Source organism: Dreissena polymorpha, chromosome 3 (assembly GCF_020536995.1).
Source record: "Dreissena polymorpha isolate Duluth1 chromosome 3, UMN_Dpol_1.0, whole genome shotgun sequence".
Lineage (NCBI taxonomy): Eukaryota > Metazoa > Mollusca > Bivalvia > Myida > Dreissenidae > Dreissena > Dreissena polymorpha.
Window position 1 is genome coordinate 31,687,757 of NC_068357.1, and position 19,650 is coordinate 31,707,406.

Below are 19,650 nucleotides of genomic sequence, written 5' to 3' on the forward strand. Positions count from 1 at the left end.
GCCGGTGCGGAAATGCAGCATACTTAATCGTAGTGATTGAGGTAAGGCTGTAAGATAATGTTCAAAGTTGGTATTATTTTTAAATAATCCATACATTTTGCCTTTAGATGAAAATTGTATCTGCGCATTCCATCACTGGATAAACTGATCAGTTAAAGTTGTCTTGACTTGCTTATGTATGTTATTCGTCGAAATGTTCTCTTGCTGTAACCATAAAAATAAAAGGCCAGTAGAGTTTAAGGTGCTGGAAATAAAGTTAGTCCATTTATTGTTTATATGTGAGTTTATCATAAATTTATACATCAAAAAGGAAACTTTAGTGTGTTTACTTGTTATTATCTTGTTCCCAAAACCTTATCATTCTTGTTTTTATAATTATATCGAGCGGGTTTCTTCCAAGTTCTGCATATAAGCAATATCTTGGCGTAGATTTTTTAACTTTAGTGATTCTTCGTAGGAAAGAACAATGGACATTCTCGATTATGTCTAGATTCTCATATCCCCAGACTTCACAACCATATGTCAAAATACGGATTATAGTTTGGTCAAATAGTTTGATTTGCAGGTCAATTGGTAAATTAAGATTATTTATTTTTGTGAACACGTGGAACAGTGCCTTGTTGGCTTGTTCTACGAGATATTTTCTACAATTTAAAAAACTTCCAGATGAAGAAAAAAAGACACCTAGATATTTGTATTCTTTGACTGTTTCGAGCAATTGGTTATTTATGTAGAATTTATATTTGGAGGTTTTAGTTGTCCCAAAAACCATAACTTTAGTTTTGGAATAATTGACATTTAATTTCCAAGTCGTACAGTAGTTATAGAAGCAATTCAGTTTATTTTGGAGTTCTTCTTCATTTTCACCGAGGATTATGGTGTCATCAGCATATAGTAAGATAAGTAATTTTAGGAAGTGGATGGCATCATTTATATTAACTTCTAGACTTATTCCATTACACGTTTGTTGTAAGAAAGCATCAAGATCATTCATGTACATAGAGAAAAGTATAGGAGATAGGTTTTCTCCTTGTCTCACTCCTAAAGTACTAAAAAACATTTGGGATAGTTCACCATTGAGAGAAACACAGGATTTAATATTAGAATACAAATTTGTGATAATGGTGAATATTTTACCTTGAATTCCAAGTTTAAGTATTTTATGCCACAGACCTGTTCTCCAGATAGAATCGAATGCAGCCGAAAAATCTATGAATGAACATAATAATTTTCTTTGAGCGGCCCTTAATTTTTTAATAAGCATATTTAATGTAAATATATGGTCGCATGTCGAATAACCTGAGCGAAATCCAGCTTGGTTCTCATGAAGTAAGTTATTGTCTTCTAGAAAAGTGTTTATTCGTTTGTTAATTACAGCTGTAAATAGCTTGCCTAAACAACTTAAAATCGGTCTGTAATTGTTAGGATCAAGCTTAGATCCTTTATTTTTAAATATGGGTTTTATTGCACCGATTAACCAAGCTTCAGGTAAGATTCCGGTGTCTAAAATTGTGTTTAAAAGACTGCAATATATTGGGAGCATTTTGAAAGAAGTGTTCTTAATGAATTCATTTAAAACATTGTCAATTTGTGATGGCGCTTTGCCATTCTTTAATTTTTTTAATCACTTTATTTATTTTGTTGCGGGTGATAGGTGTATTCAAGGCTTCGACATTGTATGTATCCGGTGTACCATGTTCATCCGGGTCTGGTGGCAATATATCTGGGTGTATAGTTGCGTTAGTTCTTTAAAAAATTAAAAAAAACTGTTCGATATTAGGGCTTTCACTTTCCTTTTTACTTTTATTTATAATGTTTAAAAGTTTCCAATATTCTTTGGGGTTTGAGGCGTTCATTGACCGTAACTTATTTCTACAGTATATTTATATTTGTTTATATACGTATTATGCACGTGTTTATAGTGGCGGCAGGCCGAATCTAGGTTACGATTATTTAGTGAGGATTTGTGTAATTGGTAAGCTTTACGAGCGTGATTGTATTTATTTCGTGCTTTGTGACATTGAGGTCCAAACCATGGTTTTGGTGTAGCTTTTAAATGAGAAGTTTTACTTCTTTGTTTATTAATTTGGTGAGGGAACGATTTGCGCGCAGACTGTAGGAAGACATTTGAGATTTTATTGGTAATTTTATTTAAGAATGTTTGTATGTCATTATTTGGACGATTATTCAGCAATTCCTGTATTTCATTTATTTCTGTATTGTCTATATTAGAAACAAAGTCGTTTTGTTTATTAGGATTCCATTTAGGGGGCGGGGTGTGTTTTTAGTGTTTATTTCTTGGATCGGGGTTAGGGTTACATCAAAGGGTAAATTAACTGTGATAGATAACAGGCTATGACCATCTGATAAAAGTCCGTCAATGTCAATTATCTCGAACTCGTTTAATTTATAAAGTACATTGATGGACGATAGGGCATAATCAATCACTGAGGTATTTCTAAAAGTATGTTTCCCAATATTTGAGTCCTTACCAAAGCGACCATTCATAATAATTAAGTTATTAAACTTGCATAATTCTAGTAGTTTATGTCTTGTTTTATTGGTTTTATTACATTGTGAATTTCGTTGGAGTGGGATTCCTAGTTGAGTCAATATTTGTGATGGGTTACACGCGTTCATCGTACCTCCATCAATTTAATAGTGTTGAGATAAGAAGTTATCGAGGTCGGTGTAGTCTGGTAAATTTGATGTGTAGCCATTAAAGTCGCCAGTTAAAAGAATATTATCACGTATAAGCGATTTCATTTTCTAGTAGAAAGAGTTCATCATCATTGTGAAATCTTGATTGTTCTGTGGGTTTATACACATTACCGATAGTGCCATTTTCTTGACCATTACTTATTTTTAGCCAAAAATGTACTCGCATTTAGATTCTGGTGTTGTTACAGTAAGCTTATTCATAATTTCATTTTTTATCAAATATCCCAAGCCGCCTGATTTTCGCTTATAATTTTTAAGCCGTGACTTAGATAAAATGTGTAATTAGGACTGCCAATTATGTCAAATTTATCATGTTTTGTTTCTTAGGTGCATAAAATATCATAATTTGAAATTAATTCTTGGAATTCTGGATAATTGTATTTTGTTTTCAGACCACATACATTTAATGATCCTATCGAAAGATTAAAATGATTGTCAGGCGTATGAGAACACACATTCACATTCAAATTTGTTTTTGTAGGTACACGAGGTGGCGCGTTTTCATCAGAGTCCGTGTCGCTGTATGAAGAAAGCGAAAGTGTTTGATGAACATGTTCACAACGGGTTTTAGACGAGGAGCATGGCAATAATACACAATTGACACAAAATGCCATGTTCCCGGTGTGACCCTAGACAACAGTCGCAGTGGGGTTATCGATCACCGTATTTCCGGCCGCTGGTCTTGGAGATGTTACCGGGGTCGCTTGTGACATAACTGGGTGGACCTCCATCAGGTATCCGGGCTGTTTCGAGGACAATTTGGTGGGTGAGAGTGACGGTTTCCTGCTGCGCGGTCTGGGTGCCGCTGGAGCCTTTTCTTTGGGACGACGTGGCGTTTCGGTTGGGAGCTCCGGTTCATCGACAGCTGCGTCCGATTCATCTTCTGAGGCTGATTGTAACTCACGAACAGATGTGGGTTCCTTTGGGAGCTCCGTGCTTAGTTTCGGTGGTTGAGCACTGATGGCATAATCTGCAATGATTTTCTGGAAGCGTTGATCAATGCGGGAGGCAACGTCGGAGTTTCTGGAACCGCGCAATACACTATGCCAATCAGGAAACAGGTTCCTGATAACCTCGCCGTGAACAGATAGTGCCGCCGGGAATAGCATTTTCACGCTCCTGCTGCCGTATTGTTCACGAGCCGCCTTGAATTCATGCCACAGCTCCTTGTGTGCTTCGCTTATCTCAAGTGGATAGTCCCGCAATATTCCGAAGTGAGTGTTTTTCAACAGTTTTGCGCTTTTCATGATTACATTGACATAACGCGGGTCAGACAGTGTAACGAGTATCGCCCGACCGCGTGTAGTGCCTTGTGCACGGGCAACGATGCGCCGGCCAATTCTTCTTGCTTCAACTATGCTGTGTAGCCCAAGAGTCATATTGAATTTGCTTGTCAGGAATTCTAGGATCGTTTGGGTACATTCCTCGGTACCAACACACTCAGGAAATCCATTGAAAATTAGGTTATTACGGAGGGAACGGGCTTCAATGTCGAGACTTTTGTACTCAAGGAGTCGTAGACGGGCCTCTATGACGTCATTGATTGCTTTTGAATGATAAAAACTGTTATTTTAACAATCCAATTTGTAGTTCATATAATAATTTATTGATATCATGTCAAAAAGATAGTTTAACTTATGCTCCATGTCCATATGTTCGAACTGCGCACGGAATGTGGCGGAAAACTGAAGGTCACCCTGGTGTGGGTGGGGTGAGCACGGTACCGACGAGTCACTGGTAGCATGTCTCCTTCGCTTAGAGTCCCGTGTCATCCCGTCCCTTGAGCTGGACAGAGGGGCATATTTACCTGTGTAGCGGTTTGCCATTATACAATTTGAAAAAATTAAGTTTAATTAATAAAATAGCTGTCTTTTGTGACCCGCGATGTAAACAACGTCCACCATTAACCCAGGGGAGGCAATCGCATCAAATAATGAACTATTAATAAAAAAATTAAGCTTTTATATTTATCACTCTTTTAAGGTTCGAACGCATAATACATATGTGTCATCAATTTGATGTATTCTGAAATGTTTTGTGCGGTATATATATTGTTGTAACTTTAATTGCATTTATTATGTACTGCATATAAATTGTTGGGATAGTACCGCATATGTACCGTGATTTTTCTGTCTTTGTGTTTAAACGGTCGCCTTTAAAACTACTATCAAAACTGTATTTTAATGTATTTAATCAATTGCCATTATTATCTTTTTAATGAAGGTTATATTATAGTATCGTGTCTGTTCCAAGATGTATTCTTCGACAATATGGCTGCATTTTTAGAACGGTTATGCACTGATTTACAACTATTATGTCACATTAAACACTGTACTTGTAACATCTATATTTTCATAGAGCATATTACAGGACCTTTTGACCATCTACATTTTTGATTGCGTAGGTGGTCTGTTTAAGGTTTATGAAATGCTTGTTTTTAACATCAAACGCAACCAGTTAAAACATTTTGTTTCTCGTGTTTGTTTAACTACAGACACCTTGTCATAATATCATAATATCTGTTTAATTAAATAATATGTTGTACTATGAGCAGAGCCTTTGAGCTGCCTATATTTTCGTTTCGCATAGGTAGCAAGCAAGGGCTAATTCTTATGAAATTGATACAAGCATGAAAACGCATAATTGATATTTAGTTAAATACTGTGTGCTATCTCGTGAAACGAAATTTGTTACGCCGGGTTAGTAAAACGTGTTATTATTATGACAATTGTCATGTGAAGACCCAATATATGTACAATAAGCTTATTTGATATTTTGTTGTCATAATTAAGCTCCATTACAAATGATGTAATACGACAAATTCAATTACATAAATACTATCAATAGTTATTAATATAAGTATACCTATATTTAATTATACATGTATTAATTGTTGGAATGAAACGTATTATTATTTTTTATTTTTTTGTAAATTCATGAATTATTTATGTTGTAAACACTGTATGCTTACTTTGTCCACTTGGGCTTTTGGCCTTCTGGATGTGTTGTTTAATAAACATAATAAACAAACATTAAAAATGAACTTTCCTCCTTTCAAGAACGTTTAGATCAATCTGTTTCAGATTCTGACCCTTCGGATACGCAAAAAAGTAAAGTAATTACAAAATTTGAAAATGAATGTAACGGGAAAATAAATGAACCAAACGACGATGAGCCAAAGTCGAAAATAATAACTAGCTGTACTGAAAATATCAATTCAAATAAAACAAACATCAGAGAAAAGAGTGATGATGAACTTATTTCGGAAGTACATAGTGAACTTAATGGAACATTGATATTAGACAAAGACGACGACGAAAAGAAAGGAAGAGAACAACTGATTTCGCAAGAGTACTCAGCATCAAAAACTATAAAATAAAAAAATATATTTTTTGTTCCAAGTATGAATGCATTCCTGGTAGAAGGTGTTAAATCTTTTAAATATGTTGTTACATTAGATCCCAAAGACTCCTGCAGTTGTCCTTCCGTTTGAACGTGCTACCATCTTCTAGCTGTGAAAAAATCTTTGCATATGACTCTAGGGAAACCTGAAAAACCAGTTCGCAAAAACCTGTCTCTCCTTAGGAAAAATAGTAAACCGCGTGTAGCGAAAAAAACGGGACAGAAAAAAACAAGGAAAACTGATTTCGATATCAATTCTGCCACAGACTCCATTGCATCAACTACTCCAAATAAACACGAACAACATTTAATGAAAACGCCAAAAAGTGATTCGAAATAAGTTTTAAAAACTCCAAAAAGTAATAATTAAAAATCGATTTTAAAGCGTAAATTATCAATGAGTGTGCCGACAAGCAAATCTAAGAAAAGAATAACATTCGACGATGATGACAATTGCATTCCATTGGACGAGACAAAAGATGACCAAAGTGAACAAAAAAATGAATATTGGAAAGAAAATTATAATCTAGACATCAGTGATAAAAATTTGATATTAAACAGTCACGGATGGTTAACTGACGAACATATGACCGCAGTTTTTGACATTTTACATGAACAGTTTCAATACATAAATGGACTTCAGTCTACTTTGAATGTTGCTCATAACAATGACAAATTGACACACTGGAACATTTCGAAAAAGATGAATAATATTGAAGGGCCTTCCATTCTGATACATGACACTGGAAAGGATCATTGGATTGCTTCATATCGAGACAGTAATGGTGCCATTCATGTTTTAGATAGTCTGAAATCAAACCGGAATTCTTATGTTAAAATACAGCTGTGTCAAATTTATGGTAATTCTGACTTCAAATATATCGATGTTAATGTACCCCATATTCAACAACAACATAGTTCTTCCGATTGCGGCGTGTTTGCTATTGCTTTTGTAGTAGAATTATGCTTTAAAAATATAACATTGACTTAAATTTAAGGTTTAAAGTTCCCGAAATGAGAAAACATTTGGTTGAATGTATAGAAAATGGTACTTTTCAGCCTTTTCCCAAAATTGCCAAAATGCCAAAGATGCCTACAGAGAAAACAAAAACTACTAAAATACCTTTGTATTGTTTTTGAAAGCACCCAGCGTTTTAAGATGATGTTGTTAAGTTAAGTTAATAAAAAATGTCCCGTTCTCTGGTTTCACAGACGTTGCATAGGTTTGTACATGAGGATTGGATCTGCAAAAGCTGCAGAAAATGAACTGGTTTTGTTCTCGGACCATACGTAGGCTAAAAATGTTCATAGAAGTGTACTTTTTAGGTAAACATGTGCACGCCTACTCGTGTTATCATTTCACAACAGTTGCGTGTTTTATAAATGCATTTATTAATGTACATGTACGTATATATCATGCTACCTCGACTTATGTATTTTGTTTTAATCAACTTATTTATGATACACTTATGTGTTTTTTGACATTATTGTATAAATGTCTGGGCATTATTATGATGTAAATAAAGTTTTGAACCTGTCATTGTATATCATGCTATCCTCTTGGTTTCTTCTTTTAGTTAATGTAATTCAGCGGTTCGTGTAATACTTACGCTCGTCCGTATTTTAGCAGTTTGAAAATAGCTAGATAAGAGATGGGTAGGTTGGAAACTGCGAAAAACAATTATCTTCTAATCATCTAGTCAGCATGCGTGATAGCACACAATTTTAAGTGCATGTATAAGCACGTTTTCTAAATAAAAAATAAATAATCAATAGATTTATTTGTTATAATAGCTGTACGGCTAAAAAATCCCCATAGGAAAGCAGTACGACGATAAACCTGCTAGCACTTTCCATGCTACTACATACTGTTTTTGTTTTATAATTAGTTATTTTTTTATAATTATTTTATATTTAAAAAAAGATTAAATATAAAACAAAAACAGTGTGTGGTAGCATGGAAAGTGGTAGGAGGAACAGTGATTATCGTTCCTGGGGGTAGATCTTATCATATTATCAAGCAATAAATCAATGATACTGCACTCGATTTTGCCCGCAGAACGGCCGCATTTAGGGCCGCATTTAGGTTACATTACACTAAATCATTGTGTATCCCTCCGTGGTCCATTCGAAAGTAGTGCCTATTTCTAAAGAGTTCCTTTTCTCTTCTTGAATATAAGCCATTAACAATGTGAGACATGTCTTTTGTGGTTATTTGTAATATCCTGTATGTGTCTGGAGTACTTTGATGCCTTGGATTGGAAGCTAACTTAAAAGATAAACTTTTGAGGGTGTGTTTTCTATTGTGTGGGGCTTTTGTCGAAATTAGGATTCCGAAACACGTTTTTCTACGGTGGGTTCATTCGACAGCGATTTACTTTCTTAGAAGTTGCGAGACGGTATGTTTTTGATTGCAATTATTGGAAGATGACAGATCCATCTTTAAAATGATACCAGGTTCGGAAAAATTGATACGTCGGAAAGGCAAGAAAAATGCTGTGAAAGTTGTCAGTTTTATAATGGGACCCTATGGGAATCGGAATTAGTGTAATATAACCTTTAAAAAGCACATTTACTGCAATGTCAAGGTCACATGGATTCGTCTGCAAGCGAGACAAGTAGAAAATGAATTTTAATGAATGTTTTGATGATTTGGGTGCTAAAATAGATGAGAGGTGTCAATATTTTGGTCCAAATGGATGTTTTAGGTGGTTTTGGACTGTTCCGGATGGGTGGGGGACCTGGTACGGACAAGTAAGGGAAACATTTCCAACAAATCTTAAATGTAAATATTATTATGTCCATAGATTGAAGTTTCAGGTGGAGAGCAAGATGAAAAATATGCAAAATTACATGCATGCAACCCATTTATGCCATTTTTCTCTTTGTTTGTAGGCCTGACCGTTTGTCCTTGAGCCGTAGATGGTCAACAATCCGCTAGCTGTCTTGCTCTGACTGGTGCACTGGACATGATTTCAATGTGAGTCATCATACTGATTGTTTAATTAACACATGAATTTCAGTTTGTTCGTTAAAGTACTAACTTAGCTGTGTATTTTTACAGTAGACGTAGTGGTGCGGTGCAGGTGGTAGACTAGGTATTTCATATATACACTATGTTTACAGAATTGCGGCCAGTGGAGCAACATAGCTGATGAGTTAATAGCACTAGTTCTTCAGACAAATAACTTTATTTTCAACCTATAAAGCATATTTAGCTGTAGGTGGGGCCAATTAGCTGTAAGATCTGGCTTTTGTTCTGTAAAGCCCTTAGAGTAATGAATTTCAGAGTGAAGACCATAGCGCCTTTTCCTAGTCAAGTATCGGGCAGCTGTATGTCTTTTCAGAAATGCACATGTCTTTTTAAGCATGTCATTGTGTTTGCTTTTAATAAGATAGGCAATAAACTCATAACCTTTAGACAAATGAGCATCTGTAAATTCAGATTTCACTATTTCAGAGTCAGCCAGACCATGATTGAGCTTAAGGGTTGTGCTGCGGATGCAGCCTGTGCAGTTCGGGGAGAAAGTCACTGTCTCGGGCAATGCGGTCTGGTATCAGGTAAGCACTATTGAAAGCCTCACACTTTTGGGGGGTCTGAAGCCTTGTGCTGTCAATGCGATCTGGTTCAAGTACAATAAGAATGCATTCTCAAAGCAGTACTTCATCAGATATGGTTATCTCAAGCTTACAGCTCGCGGGCAGATATGACTTCGATTTGTTCTTGCTAGCAGAACCCCTACAGGCCAAACTATGCGTTAAGCACTATTTTCCACAGCAACCCTTGCAGACAGAAAAACAATACTTAAAATTACTTCTGGCATTTAATTTCTAATTTCCTACATATCTCTTTTGTATGTTTGTTTGCCCTTTTTAACTCTGACATGCCATCTTGCTCACATTGATGGAGCATACCTGTTTTTGTTTGGAGCCAAGTCCCCGGCTGCTCGAGTTTGCCGTGTCAATAATGAGAAAGCCATGGCATGATGTCTCCTCTATGTGTTTCCTTATCTCAGTGTTGAACATAATTGCCAGTTTCAGGGGCCTAAACATTTTATTTTATTAAAGGTCTGGATGATCCTTGCCTGACTGCGGGTTTGTGTACACCTCAATCCGACTCTGTGTCCTGAACAGAGGCCGCAGTGGTGCAGCGCTTGTGGACGATCCATCAACATCCTGAAAGGTCAACACTACACCAAGCTGGGAAAATTGATCCTGATAGTCATCCCCAGGTAGTGGAATGAATGTTCACTGAACTACAGAGGAATCACACCCAAATGACTTTCCTGCCACGACATTAGTGTGGCCACTCGCGTAGGAATTCCTTAGCAAACATGCTCTTTTGCATGGTGACTGTGGACATTTTTGCAAAACTTACGCTTTCAACACTGAATTTTAAAGAGAATACTTAATAAAATGTCGCTAACAGGACTTATTTATATGAGAGAGACTATCTGGATGCGCATTAAGTGTCACTTTGTGTCGTAAGCTGTTGAAGGAGCGATTTGCGCCTTTTTAAGTGTTAATTTTGGGTAGCCGGCTTGTATCGGCTTGAAAGCTGAAAATTATGCCTCTCATCATAATAGCATTAATTTTTGTAATTGCAATGTGTATGTTTAGATTGTAAGTGAAGCTTTTAATAATAATTTTCATAAAAAACATGATTTTATATGCTGTCAGTGAGTTTTTTATTGAAAAAAGTGCTTAAAATTTTAAAAAAGTCTCCTATTTCATCAAGAAAAGTACACTGATTCACAATCAATACATTTATTTGGGCCTTTTGCTGATATATTGGTGAATTTCGCATGCAATGATACCAGTTTTTTGCCATGAAAGTTACGCGTAACAATAATTGGAGACGCAAAATCAGCTGTCGTCACTTAGACTAAAAATCATGCATTCCGACTTGACTGCGGCCAATTTAGTCACCGCTTTAAATGGCCATTTTAAGGCCTTTACCCCCATCCGAATGCACTGAAATTGCATATTCATTGTGGAAATAGTTGAAATCTCATGTGGAGAAAGTTTGAAAAAGATAGGACAAAGTTGAGTTCCCTTAAAGGTTACATTACACTAAATCATTGTGTATCCCTCCGTGGTCCATTCGAAAGTAGTGCCTATTTCTAAAGAGTTCCTTTTCTCTTCTTGAATATAAGCCATTAACAATGTGAGACATGTCTTTTGTGGTTATTTGTAATATCCTGTATGTGTCTGGAGTACTTTGATGCCTTGGATTGGAAGCTAACTTAAAAGATGAACTTTTGAGGGTGTGTTTTCTATTGTGTGGGGCTTTTGTCGAAATTAGGATTCCGAAACACGTTTTTCTACGGTGGGTTCATTCGACAGCGATTTACTTTCTTAGAAGTTGCGAGACGGTATGTTTTTGATTGCAATTATTGGAAGATGACAGATCCATCTTTAAAATGATACCAGGTTCGGAAAAATTGATACGTCGGAAAGGCAAGAAAAATGCTGTGAAAGTTGTCAGTTTTATAATGGGACCCTATGGGAATCGGAATTAGTGTAATATAACCTTTAAAAAGCACATTTACTGCAATGTCAAGGTCACATGGATTCGTCTGCAAGCGAGACAAGTAGAAAATGAATTTTAATGAATGTTTTGATGATTTGGGTGCTAAAATAGATGAGAGGTGTCAATATTTTGGTCCAAATGGATGTTTTAGGTGGTTTTGGACTGTTCCGGATGGGTGGGGGACCTGGTACGGACAAGTAAGGGAAACATTTCCAACAAATCTTAAATGTAAATATTATTATGTCCATAGATTGAAGTTTCAGGTGGAGAGCAAGATGAAAAATATGCAAAATTACATGCATGCAACCCATTTATGCCATTTTTTTCTTTGTTTGTAGGCCTGACCGTTTGTCCTTGAGCCGTAGATGGTCAACAATCCGCTAGCTGTCTTGCTCTGACTGGTGAACTGGACATGATTTCAATGTGAGTCATCATACTGATTGTTTAATTAACACATGAATTTCAGTTTGTTCGTTAAAGTACTAACTTAGCTGTGTATTTTTACAGTGGACGTAGTGGTGCGGTGCAGGTGGTAGACTAGGTATTTCCATATATACACTATGTTTACAGAATTGCGGCCAGTGGAGCAACATAGCTGATGAGTTAATAGCACTAGTTCTTCAGACAAATAACTTTATTTTCAACCTATAAAGCATATTTAGCTGTAGGTGGGGCCAATTAGCTGTAAGATCTGGCTTTTGTTCTGTAAAGCCCTTAGAGTAATGAATTTCAGAGTGAAGACCATAGCGCCTTTTCCTAGTCAAGTATCGGGCAGCTGTATGTCTTTTCAGAAATGCACATGTCTTTTTAAGCATGTCATTGTGTTTGCTTTTAATAAGATAGGCAATAAACTCATAACCTTTAGACAAATGAGCATCTGTAAATTCAGATTTCACTATTTCAGAGTCAGCCAGACCATGATTGAGCTTAAGGGTTGTGCTGCGGATGCAGCCTGTGCAGTTCGGGGAGAAAGTCACTGTCTCGGGCAATGCGGTCTGGTATCAGGTAAGCACTATTGAAAGCCTCACACTTTTGGGGGGTCTGAAGCCTTGTGCTGTCAATGCGATCTGGTTCAAGTACAATAAGAATGCATTCTCAAAGCAGTACTTCATCAGATATGGTTATCTCAAGCTTACAGTTCGCGGGCAGATATGACTTCGATTTGTTCTTGCTAGCAGAACCCCTACAGGCCAAACTATGCGTTAAGCACTATTTTCCACAGCAACCCTTGCAGACAGAAAAACAATACTTAAAATTACTTCTGGCATTTAATTTCTAATTTCCTACATATCTCTTTTGTATGTTTGTTTGCCCTTTTTAACTCTGACATGCCATCTTGCTCACATTGATGGAGCATACCTGTTTTTGTTTGGAGCCAAGTCCCCGGCTGCTCGAGTTTGCCGTGTCAATAATGAGAAAGCCATGGCATGATGTCTCCTCTATGTGTTTCCTTATCTCAGTGTTGAACATAATTGCCAGTTTCAGGGGCCTAAACATTTTATTTTATTAAAGGTCTGGATGATCCTTGCCTGACTGCGGGTTTGTGTACACCTCAATCCGACTCTGTGTCCTGAACAGAGGCCGCAGTGGTGCAGCGCTTGTGGACGATCCATCAACATCCTGAAAGGTCAACACTACACCAAGCTGGGAAAATTGATCCTGATAGTCATCCCCAGGTAGTGGAATGAATGTTCACTGAACTACAGAGGAATCACGCCCAAATGACTTTCCTGCCACGACATTAGTGTGGCCACTCGCGTAGGAATTCCTTAGCAAACATGCTCTTTGCATGGTGACTGTGGACATTTTTGCAAAACTTACGCTTTCAACACTGGATTTTAAAGAGAATACTTAATAAAATGTCGCTAACAGGACTTATTTATATGAGAGAGACTATCTGGATGCGCATTAAGTGTCACTTTGTGTCGTAAGCTGTTGAAGGAGCGATTTGCGCCTTTTTAAGTGTTAATTTTGGGTAGCCGGCTTGTATCGGCTTGAAAGCTGAAAATTATGCCTCTCATCATAATAGCATTAATTTTTGTAATTGCAATGTGTATGTTTAGATTGTAAGTGAAGCTTTTAATAATAATTTTCATAAAAACATGATTTTATATGCTGTCAGTGAGTTTTTTATTGAAAAAAGTGCTTAAAATTTTAAAAAAGTCTCCTATTTCATCAAGAAAAGTACACTGATTCACAATCAATACATTTATTTGGGCCTTTTGCTGATATATTGGTGAATTTCGCATGCAATGATACCAGTTTTTGCCATGAAAGTTACGCGTAACAATAATTGGAGACGCAAAATCAGCTGTCGTCACTTAGACTAAAAATCATGCATTCCGACTTGACTGCGGCCAATTTAGTCACCGCTTTAAATGGCCATTTTAAGGCCTTTACCCCCATCCGAATGCACTGAAATTGCATATTCATTGTGGAAATAGTTGAAATCTCATGTGGAGAAAGTTTGAAAAAGATAGGACAAAGTTGAGTTCCCTTAAAGGTTACATTACACTAAATCATTGTGTAGCCCTCCGTGGTCCATTCGAAAGTAGTGCCTATTTCTAAAGAGTTCCTTTTCTCTTCTTGAATATAAGCCATTAACAATGTGAGACATGTCTTTTGTGGTTATTTGTAATATCCTGTATGTGTCTGGAGTACTTTGATGCCTTGGATTGGAAGCTAACTTAAAAGATGAACTTTTGAGGGTGTGTTTTCTATTGTGTGGGGCTTTTGTCGAAATTAGGATTCCGAAACACGTTTTTCTACGGTGGGTTCATTCGACAGCGATTTACTTTCTTAGAAGTTGCGAGACGGTATGTTTTTGATTGCAATTATTGGAAGATGACAGATCCATCTTTAAAATGATACCAGGTTCGGAAAAATTGATACGTCGGAAAGGCAAGAAAAATGCTGTGAAAGTTGTCAGTTTTATAATGGGACCCTATGGGAATCGGAATTAGTGTAATATAACCTTTAAAAAGCACATTTACTGCAATGTCAAGGTCACATGGATTCGTCTGCAAGCGAGACAAGTAGAAAATGAATTTTAATGAATGTTTTGATGATTTGGGTGCTAAAATAGATGAGAGGTGTCAATATTTTGGTCCAAATGGATGTTTTAGGTGGTTTTGGACTGTTCCGGATGGGTGGGGGACCTGGTACGGACAATTAAGGGAAACATTTCCAACAAATCTTAAATGTAAATATTATTATGTCCATAGATTGAAGTTTCAGGTGGAGAGCAAGATGAAAAATATGCAAAATTACATGCATGCAACCCATTTATGCCATTTTTCTCTTTGTTTGTAGGCCTGACCGTTTGTCCTTGAGCCGTAGATGGTCAACAATCCGCTAGCTGTCTTGCTCTGACTGGTGCACTGGACATGATTTCAATGTGAGTCATCATACTGATTGTTTAATTAACACATAAATTTCAGTTTGTTCGTTAAAGTACTAACTTAGCTGTGTATTTTTACAGTGGACGTAGTGGTGCGGTGCAGGTGGTAGACTAGGTATTTCCATATATACACTATGTTTACAGAATTGCGGCCAGTGGAGCAACATAGCTGATGAGTTAATAGCACTAGTTCTTCAGACAAATAACTTTATTTTCAACCTATAAAGCATATTTAGCTGTAGGTGGGGCCAATTAGCTGTAAGATCTGGCTTTTGTTCTGTAAAGCCCTTAGAGTAATGAATTTCAGAGTGAAGACCATAGCGCCTTTTCCTAGTCAAGTATCGGGCAGCTGTATGTCTTTTCAGAAATGCACATGTCTTTTTAAGCATGTCATTGTGTTTGCTTTTAATAAGATAGGCAATAAACTCATAACCTTTAGACAAATGAGCATCTGTAAATTCAGATTTCACTATTTCAGAGTCAGCCAGACCATGATTGAGCTTAAGGGTTGTGCTGCGGATGCAGCCTGTGCAGTTCGGGGAGAAAGTCACTGTCTCGGGCAATGCGGTCTGGTATCAGGTAAGCACTATTGAAAGCCTCACACTTTTGGGGGGTCTGAAGCCTTGTGCTGTCAATGCGATCTGGTTCAAGTACAATAAGAATGCATTCTCAAAGCAGTACTTCATCAGATATGGTTATCTCAAGCTTACAGTTCGCGGGCAGATATGACTTCGATTTGTTCTTGCTAGCAGAACCCCTACAGGCCAAACTATGCGTTAAGCACTATTTTCCACAGCAACCCTTGCAGACAGAAAAACAATACTTAAATTACTTCTGGCATTTAATTTCTAATTTCCTACATATCTCTTTTGTATGTTTGTTTGCCCTTTTTAACTCTGACATGCCATCTTGCTCACATTGATGGAGCATACCTGTTTTTGTTTGGAGCCAAGTCCCCGGCTGCTCGAGTTTGCCGTGTCAATAATGAGAAAGCCATGGCATGATGTCTCCTCTATGTGTTTCCTTATCTCAGTGTTGAACATAATTGCCAGTTTCAGGGGCCTAAACATTTTATTTTATTAAAGGTCTGGATGATCCTTGCCTGACTGCGGGTTTGTGTACACCTCAATCCGACTCTGTGTCCTGAACAGAGGCCGCAGTGGTGCAGCGCTTGTGGACGATCCATCAACATCCTGAAAGGTCAACACTACACCAAGCTGGGAAAATTGATCCTGATAGTCATCCCCAGGTAGTGGAATGAATGTTCACTGAACTACAGAGGAATCACACCCAAATGACTTTCCTGCCACGACATTAGTGTGGCCACTCGCGTAGGAATTCCTTAGCAAACATGCTCTTTTGCATGGTGACTGTGGACATTTTTGCAAAACTTACGCTTTCAACACTGAATTTTAAAGAGAATACTTAATAAAATGTCGCTAACAGGACTTATTTATATGAGAGAGACTATCTGGATGCGCATTAAGTGTCACTTTGTGTCGTAAGCTGTTGAAGGAGCGATTTGCGCCTTTTTAAGTGTTAATTTTGGGTAGCCGGCTTGTATCGGCTTGAAAGCTGAAAATTATGCCTCTCATCATAATAGCATTAATTTTTGTAATTGCAATGTGTATGTTTAGATTGTAAGTGAAGCTTTTAATAATAATTTTCATAAAAAACATGATTTTATATGCTGTCAGTGAGTTTTTATTGAAAAAAGTGCTTAAAATTTTAAAAAAGTCTCCTATTTCATCAAGAAAAGTACACTGATTCACAATCAATACATTTATTTGGGCCTTTTGCTGATATATTGGTGAATTTCGCATGCAATGATACCAGTTTTTGCCATGAAAGTTACGCGTAACAATAATTGGAGACGCAAAATCAGCTGTCGTCACTTAGACTAAAAATCATGCATTCCGACTTGACTGCGGCCAATTTAGTCACCGCTTTAAAATGGCCATTTTAAGGCCTTTACCCCCATCCGAATGCACTGAAATTGCATATTCATTGTGGAAATAGTTGAAATCTCATGTGGAGAAAGTTTGAAAAGATAGGACAAAGTTGAGTTCCCTTAAAGGTTACATTACACTAAATCATTGTGTATCCCTCCGTGGTCCATTCGAAAGTAGTGCCTATTTCTAAAGAGTTCCTTTTCTCTTCTTGAATATAAGCCATTAACAATGTGAGACATGTCTTTTGTGGTTATTTGTAATATCCTGTATGTGTCTGGAGTACTTTGATGCCTTGGATTGGAAGCTAACTTAAAAGATGAACTTTTGAGGGTGTGTTTTCTATTGTGTGGGGGCTTTTGTCGAAATTAGGATTCCGAAACACGTTTTTCTACGGTGGGTTCATTCGACAGCGATTTACTTTCTTAGAAGTTGCAAGACGGTATGTTTTTGATTGCAATTATTGGAAGATGACAGATCCATCTTTAAAATGATACCAGGTTCGGAAAAATTGATACGTCGGAAAGGCAAGAAAAATGCTGTGAAAGTTGTCAGTTTTATAATGGGACCCTATGGGAATCGGAATTAGTGTAATATAACCTTTAAAAAGCACATTTACTGCAATGTCAAGGTCACATGGATTCGTCTGCAAGCGAGACAAGTAGAAAATGAATTTTAATGAATGTTTTGATGATTTGGGTGCTAAAATAGATGAGAGGTGTCAATATTTTGGTCCAAATGGATGTTTTAGGTGGTTTTGGACTGTTCCGGATGGGTGGGGGACCTGGTACGGACAAGTAAGGGAAACATTTCCAACAAATCTTAAATGTAAATATTATTATGTCCATAGATTGAAGTTTCAGGTGGAGAGCAAGATGAAAAATATGCAAAATTACATGCATGCAACCCATTTATGCCATTTTTCTCTTTGTTTGTAGGCCTGACCGTTTGTCCTTGAGCCGTAGATGGTCAACAATCCGCTAGCTGTCTTGCTCTGACTGGTGCACTGGACAATGATTTCAATGTGAGTCATCATACTGATTGTTTAATTAACACATGAATTTCAGTTTGTTCGTTAAAGTACTAACTTAGCTGTGTATTTTTACAGTGGACGTAGTGGTGCGGTGCAGGTGGGTAGACTAGGTATTTCCATATATACACTATGTTTACAGAATTGCGGCCAGTGGAGCAACATAGCTGATGAGTTAATAGCACTAGTTCTTCAGACAAATAACTTTATTTTCAACCTATAAAGCATATTTAGCTGTAGGTGGGGCCAATTAGCTGTAAGATCTGGCTTTTGTTCTGTAAAGCCCTTAGAGTAATGAATTTCAGAGTGAAGACCATAGCGCCTTTTCCTAGTCAAGTATCGGGCAGCTGTATGTCTTTTCAGAAATGCACATGTCTTTTTAAGCATGTCATTGTGTTTGCTTTTAATAAGATAGGCAATAAACTCATAACCTTTAGACAAATGAGCATCTGTAAATTCAGATTTCACTATTTCAGAGTCAGCCAGACCATGATTGAGCTTAAGGGGTTGTGCTGCGGATGCAGCCTGTGCAGTTCGGGGAGAAAGTCACTGTCCTCGGGCAATGCGGTCTGGTATCAGGTAAGCACTATTGAAAGCCTCACACTTTTGGGGGGGTCTGAAGCCTTGTGCTGTCATGCGATCTGGTTCAAGTACAATAAGAATGCAGTCTTCAAGCAAGTACTTCATCAGATATGGTTATCTCAACTTACAGTTCGCGGGCAGATATACCTTGACTATCGAGTTGTTCTTGCTAGCAGAACCCCTACAGGCCCAAACTATGCAGTTAAGCACTATTTCCACAGCAACCCTTGCAGACAGAAAAACAATACTTAAAATTACTTCTGGCATTTAATTTCTATTTTCTACATATCTCTTTGTATGTTGTTTGCCCTTTTAACGCTACATTCATCTTGCTCACATTGAATGGAGCATACCTGTTTTTGTTTGGAGCCAAGTCCCCGGCTGCTCGAGTTTGCCGTGTCAATAATGAAAAGCCATGGCATGATGTCTCCTCTATGTTTTCCTTATCTCAGTGTTGAACATAATTGCCAGTTTCAGGGGCCTAAACCCTTTATTTTATTAAAGGTCTGGATAATCCTTGCCTGACTGCGGGTTTGTGTACACCTCAATCCGACTCTGTGTCCTGAACAGAGGCCGCAGTGGGTGCAAGCGCTTGTGGACGATCCATCAACATCCTGAAAGTCAACACTACACCAAAGCTGGGAAAATTGATCCTGATAGTCATCCCCAGGTAGTGGAATGATGTTCACTGAACGACAGTAGGAATCACACCCCAATGACTTTCTTTCCTGCCACTACCTTAGTGTGGCCACTCGCGTATGAATTCCTTAGCAACATGCTCTTTTGCATGGTGACTGTGGACATTTTTTGCAAAACTTACGCTTTCAAACACTGGATTTTAAAGAGAATACTTAATAAAATGTCGCTAACAGGACTTATTTAATGAGAGAGACTATCTGGATGCGCATTAAGTGTCACTTTGTGTCGTAAGCTGTTGAAGGAGCGATTTGCGCCTTTTTAAGTGTTAATTTTGGGTAGCCGGCTTGTATCGGCTTGAAAGCTGAAAATTATGCCTCTCATCATATATAGCATT

At 37.4% G+C, this 19,650-nt stretch overlaps 1 long non-coding RNA gene across 3 annotated transcripts; it reads left to right on the top strand.

Annotated features, from left to right (window-relative positions):
- The first annotated feature begins 8,438 nt into the window (after positions 1–8,438).
- LOC127874518 (uncharacterized) lies at positions 8,439–18,019 on the top strand. 3 transcript variants are annotated; one of them, XR_008046968.1, is made up of 10 exons: positions 8,439–9,103; positions 9,584–9,684; positions 10,192–10,355; positions 11,995–12,079; positions 12,561–12,661; positions 13,169–13,332; positions 14,969–15,053; positions 15,535–15,635; positions 16,142–16,305; positions 17,944–18,019. It is a non-coding gene; the product is annotated as an uncharacterized LOC127874518 (long non-coding RNA). The 3 variants fall into 3 exon arrangements; XR_008046967.1 differs by lacking the exon at positions 17,944–18,019 and having other exon boundaries at positions 16,142–16,749; XR_008046969.1 differs by lacking the exons at positions 11,995–12,079; positions 12,561–12,661; positions 13,169–13,332; positions 17,944–18,019 and having other exon boundaries at positions 8,513–9,103; positions 16,142–16,749.
- The last annotated feature ends 1,631 nt before the right edge of the window (positions 18,020–19,650 follow it).